General features: G+C 36.6%; 1 long non-coding RNA gene across 1 annotated transcript; it reads right to left on the bottom strand.

The window, feature by feature from the left end:
* Positions 1 to 682: 682 nt before the first annotated feature.
* Positions 683 to 1,177, bottom strand: LOC131241516 (uncharacterized). Its single transcript, XR_009169083.1, has 3 exons — positions 1,119 to 1,177; positions 912 to 1,040; positions 683 to 836 (listed from the first exon to the last, which is right to left on the bottom strand). It is a non-coding gene; the product is annotated as an uncharacterized LOC131241516 (long non-coding RNA).
* Between the last annotated feature and the right edge of the window lie 5,318 nt (positions 1,178 to 6,495).

Genomic DNA, 6,495 nt, shown 5'->3' with positions numbered 1-6,495 from the left:
TTTCAAGCCAACGGACTAGGAAACTCGACTCAGAACTAAACCACGTTTCACTACAAGAAAAGGGGGTTTTAGCCTTGGTTCAAAACTGTGGCTAAAAAGGTTAAAATCTGAGGCTAAAGCCTTTAGCCTCAGTTTTGCCTTAGTTATCTAAACCGAGGTTGAAACTCCTGTGGCTAAAGGCTTTAGCCTCAGTTTTAGCAACCGAGGCTAAAATGACATTTATAGCCTCGGTTTTTCAAGTGAGGCTAAAAACCTTTTTAGCTTCAATTTTCTTGAAACGAGGCTAAATCAAAATTTTAGCCTCCATTGTTTTCAACTGAGACTAAATCTAAATTTTAGCCTCAATTGCCTCAAACCGAAGCTAAATCTATTTTTAACCTCGGTTCTCAACAACCGAGGCTAAAATCTTTAGCCATGGGAATTTCAGCCTTGGTTCTCAACAACCGAGGCTAAATCCAAGCCTCGGTTACAAATTGAGGCTAAAAATGTTTAATTTAAGAAATATTTATTTAAACTACTAATCCATTCGTTCAATCCACTCATGAAACACTCAATCATGAAAGCCATAATACCAACAAAATAGTTAACAACAGTCTACTTAAAGTTTTCAAAACAAACACAAGCAAACTGTTACACAACATTAGGTTCCACAAATATTTATATTCTTATCTCTTCTATAATCTCTTTTTCTTTTTCTTTGACTTTTCCTGTATCTGTTTTGAATCATCCGGTCTTTTATTGACATTTCTTTCATCTGGAAGCTCTTGTAAAAGGGTTTCTATAGCAACATCAGATTTCTCTTGGGCATCTTTACCTGCTAGATCCTCCAAATGTTCCTGCCAAAGGAAGATAAACACCAACAACATTTAAACTCAACCTCAATGAAGCGATTAAAATAAATCAATACAGACCTACAAGAACTTCTTCACTAGGAATAACATAATTTCCGGGTAATCAATGGTAGAGATGGCCTCAAGCTCACGTTCCAACTGCTGCATGGCAGCAAGCTTCTGCATAATCATTGCATCATAGCTACCCATCTGCAGGACAGCAACCTACTAATGAGACATCAGTACATTGCCATTTCTGTATTAAATATTCAACTAGAAAAAACTAACCTCCGTATATGAAGGCTACTTTTGATTTTCGATTACGTCTAATACAACATTAGGCTGCGGCAACCCAAGAGTTTAGCACTTTCTTCTCTGCATTTGTTATCTGCACTGCTTAAATAGCAAGTGAAAAGTTGTGATCTAAATATTTCAAAGATAATGATGTGAAACAGATAAAAGGGCATCCATCTCCCCATAAATCAATAATATTATTGGAAAGTAGATATCTTTCAGATTACCTTTGCTCAAGATGCATCAACAATTGTATGAGATGGTGACAAAGTGCAGGCAGAACAGATGCTGGATTCTTTTTAGACAATCTGCCAGCAACTGATATAGCAAACTCTCGAACATCAAAATCCTATGACATGGAAAAGAAGAAAAAGAAAGAAAGAAAAAAGATAGTGAACATGCCCCTATGTTCATAAACATTTTTCAAATAAAGATAACAGTTCAAATGCTCATAGAAGAGCCATTGGCAGGTTGTGCCAAAAATTATATCTCATCATTTAGAGCAACAAATATAGCACTCAAACTATCAGCCTGTGCCAAAAATTCATCGAAACCTCCATTTCCATGCAGAGATAGAAAGACTGACTGACGAACACTAACATCAGCATCTGCAATGGCAGCAATTAGAAGTTTCTCCACAATCTGCAGAAAGCTCAAAGTTAATGATCAAGATGTACAAGCAAGACCATTTTGCAAATACATATTTGATTCATAGAAGAACCTAAATAGAAGCATAAAAATTTACTTCACATAATCTTGCAAAGTTTTCATGACTTCAAAAAAAAATCGAGATAAAAATATCACTCTGAAAAGCACGGAAGGCTGAGACATAACCGTGAAATTACAACCACACATTGCCTGAAGAAAATTTGAAACCTTAAAGTAGTAACAACTGGACAATGTTTCAGGTAAATTTATTGAAATAAATGGTACATTAAAAAAGGTGGATGATGTTACCTTATAATTCTACAAAACTCCCACTTGTTTCCTGTTTTCACAGGTTTCTTTGGAATGTCCCGAAGTTAAAAGGACTTGACATGATCAATGGAGTTGTATCCATGTGTTCTGACATATTTGCCATCATATTAGACTGCCACCAAATGTTTACTGCAATGGTCAAATCATCACTATCCACTTGATGGAACCTGTTGCACACAATATTTCAAGATTCCTTCAGTGAATTAATTTAGCAGAAATAGAAATGAGCTAATCACTAAAATTAATATATGCCATGGTCAGACCAGGAAAGGCTTATTATTCCCACTGTTTCCTGTGGTGTGGTCCACTTGAGCCTTGGATAGTAATCAATTGATACATCTTCATTTCACAGAAGAGAAGGCTTTGTCATGTTCAGGTTCCATAGGCTACACCATACCATCCTGGGATTCACATAAGAGATGGGGCATGGTTTTTCCTTGGCCAACATTACTTTTCAAGTTGGCTGAGACAGGGCATTGCTTTTGTCCCTACACTTTTTCAGTGGTTGGAGAAGATAAGCCATGACTTCTGTAGCTAGACTTGATCCTGCTACTATCTTATATTCTAGTATAAATTTATTTGTAATTTCCATTTTCTATCTTGTATCTTATGCTTGAGGTAAAGTTAATCATGTGTGTGAATGCAAACGAAAATTTTAATTGTTTTGAATTATCATCTGCATGCCACGTGAATAATAGATTACTAACATAGTAACACCATTGTTACACATCTGACCATCCGCCGAACAATTTTGATCAATGTGTATTCTCAATCAACACTCAACCACCCACAAGAACATAATAAAATTTCTTTTGATCTCCGAATTCCAAAATATATGAGATTACTAAAATTCATGTTTTTTGAAAGATTACTAAAATTCACATGAAATGCTTAGAAGCAGAAACAGGTAAAAGGATGAAGGTCAATGTACCTTGAAGTGAACCCTCAGATCCGATCCCCTGGCCTTGCAGGCTGAGAAAGCAAACACAACAAAAACAGATTAGAAAACAAATTTCTGAAACCAAAACTTCCTACACGCTTTTGACCTTTCAAGCCTAATCCAAATGACCATGAACCCTGAACCATGAGGAGGTAGAAATGAAAAGAATTGAGCTTTTGTACTGCAGTGTCTATAATAATAACATTTATCCTTTCATATTTACCTATTAATTTGCAAATAAAACTATATTGTACATGCACATTGTATGTACTGCAGCAACCCACATACCCGAGCATACCATGTATTGTAAGAAGGAGCTTAATACAAAAATGTATGGATTTCCATGTCATATTAGACCTCTGACACAACACTCCACCTAAAACAACAAAGATCTCAATTTGATCATTCTCTTTCCAAGGATTATAAAGATCTCAATTTGTTCAGCATCAAACTCAGTAATGAAGGGGCTCATTACACTTTTTTTTTTTTTGAACAAGATCCATTACAAATCAGTTTTTCCCAATGTGTCTTTCCATTCCACAAAAGTTCAATGGAAATTATCAGATTAATCCCATTTCAAAGCATATAAATTGCCATGGTTCAAATCTTCTTTGAACAAGAAATCTGGATAACCTTCTCTTCAATACTACTACATCTATCAAGAAATGATTTTTTTTATATATATATTTATTTTTCTTCTTTTTCTTAGAAACTTTTTTTCAGGAATGAAGTATTTACTCAAAAAAAAAAAAAGGAAAACAGCATCAAGGAAGCAGGACAGAATTCTCAATGTAGAGACTAACAAGGATCACCCTCCCTAGTCAGGGAGACCACAACAATGCTACCATCGCTGCAAAAACAGACAATCTATATGTTTATCAAGGAGGCTTTCTAGAGGGTAGTTTTTGTCAAAAACGAAGACAGGCAAGGCTTCTACTTCACAAGAGGTAGCCCATCGCAAAACCTTTGATAATTCCCTCCCCACAGTCAAGGAGCCTAGAAACTCCCTCACAAAAATCCTCAAACCTTCAGAAAGTGGCCTTTACGGAAATCATCTCTTCCATTAGGCAATAAAGATGCTTTGACAATCATGCCTTTCTCATCTCCAAACACCCCATCAACACCACAAAGAACAGTGATCTAACAAAAATAAGCCATCAAAATTCAGCTTCCAAACTCCTGCTGTATAAGTCCAAGCATGTGTACATGAGGCTCTGAAGCTTTATTACCTGCGACTTATATTCCAATGTCTGAGAAAATCAAAAAGCCTTGACCCCACAAAGATACGAGTATGGTGGAGTCCACATGATGATACTAAAATTTAAAAATTCAATAACTTCGTCAATGGAATTCATCACATTCTAAAAATCTGACTGTTCTTTTGTTTTCTACCTTTATAGCAGGTCATTCCAATATGTGGCACCAGAATGGATATATATTAAGCTCCTTCTTACAATACATGGTATGCTAGGGTATGTGGGTTGCTGCAATACTTACAATGTGCATGTACAATATAGTTTTATTTGCAAATTAATAGGTAAATATGAAAGGATAAATGTTATTATTATTGTATTATTAAGTTTGGCCCAGAAAAATGGAAAACAATCAAAATCAGCTTTAAAATATCTGTCCAATTTCTGCTATGAGACAATGTGAACATAAACCATGGTAGAGATAGCATTTTACAGAAATTCTGCAGCAGCCAGTATGAGGGATTTTTTTTTTTTTTTTTTTTTGGCATATGTCTAAAATCTCATTCCTAGAATAAATATCCATCAGAAATACGCACATATAAAAATGCACTACATTCTACCATATTAGACTTATCTGGCATAGAAAATGCGCCGCTGGACATAACTTTTTTTTAGATATACTTTTAGATAAATCTCTAAAATCTAAATACAAAAACCTAAATTACAACTTAAATCAGCAAGAATCGAAACAAAATCCAATGAAATCTCTAAGAATAAAGAGACATAAGTTAGATCAAGATCAAAACAAATCAAGCACCAGAAATCAAGAAAAAATTACAAAAACCAAACCCTATCCATGTTTTTGCAATCGGTGAGGAGCTGCAATCGGTGTATATGCCCCTTGTTTTTCTAGCCTGCACGGAAATCGGCAATGGAGGAGCAGATTTCACACCAGAGAACAGGGTTTTGCTCTCAGATCGAACACCAAACCCTAATCGCTGATATTGCAATGTAGAAACTGCTCAAATCCAGCAAATGAGCTAGAAACGACAGGATTTTCCACTTCCTGAGCAAGATTTCAGTGAAATCAGCAAAAAAAAACTCCTCAAATCGAACCAAAAAACGTGGAAATTGGATTTTGAACGGCCAAATGGGGAAAACGCACGAAAATGAGAGATTTCTGCCCCGATTTCTGATTTTCGAGAGAATTTCAGTTGAGAAATCAGTAGAGAAAAAAATAGAGAGAGAGAATGAGTACCTGAAATCGGCGAAGAGATTACTGGTGTGGAGGACAGAATTTCCTTTCGGAGCTGAGGGATCTTGAGAGAGAGCTGAGGGAGTATGAAATGATCTGATTTTGAGAGAGAGCTGAGGGAGCTTAGGGATTTTGAGAAAGAGCCGAGGGAATTTTTTTTTATAGCTCATCTGATGTAAAGCTCAGATCTCAAACACGTGTTACAACTATGCGGTTCGTAAGCCCACACGTATGTGAAGCCTTGCCTATCTACACGCCAACATGGAACACATTGGAGAGATCCGAGCCTTTCATCAGGTGGGCCAAGCTGTTTAGATGCTAACTACTAAACATTTAACTACTAGGTGACAACTAGACGGTTGAGAAGAAAATGGCACTAAGCTGTAGAAATTTAACTATCAGATCTGATGGTTTGGATTATCTAACGAGTTTGATTTTTTCTGGCTGTGATCCATCCGCAGCAGGGTCCATGAGTTTTATGGTCCTGATTTTCCTTCATGTAAGCAAGGATCTGAAAGAAAGAACCTTACATTCACACATGCATAACTGGAGCAGATATAACGTTGGAGTATAACAATTTTGTAGCTGTCCATTGTTCATCCCATTGCTTGTAAGATGTGACCCACCTGAGTAGTGAAACAGCCTAGTTTGTAGGCCTTAAGATCTAAACAGTGAGGCCCACCTGATGGAAAGTTGTATCTCTCACAGGTGTGCCATGATTACGTGGGCCACATGCTTTGGAAAAAGAGAATCTCTGTGTGTGCGTATCAATGATTGCTAATACGTACATGTGGGCCACCTTCTGCTCTAACTGGCCTGATTTGTGTATCAATGACTGTTAATACGTACATGTGGGCCACCTTCTGCTCTAACAGGTAATAATGGTTGTGATTTCTTAAAGATGAATATGGAGTGTACTTTTCACCCACCTGTGAATCAAATAGAGCAATGTCCAGATGGAAAATGGCCCATTCATCAAAAATTAGACCTTTCGCCTTGGTTCTT

Source organism: Magnolia sinica, chromosome 3 (genome assembly GCF_029962835.1).
Source record: "Magnolia sinica isolate HGM2019 chromosome 3, MsV1, whole genome shotgun sequence".
NCBI lineage: Eukaryota > Viridiplantae > Streptophyta > Magnoliopsida > Magnoliales > Magnoliaceae > Magnolia > Magnolia sinica.
The sequence above is the reverse complement of the archived record's forward strand: the minus strand, read 5'-3'. Positions and strand labels throughout refer to the sequence as shown.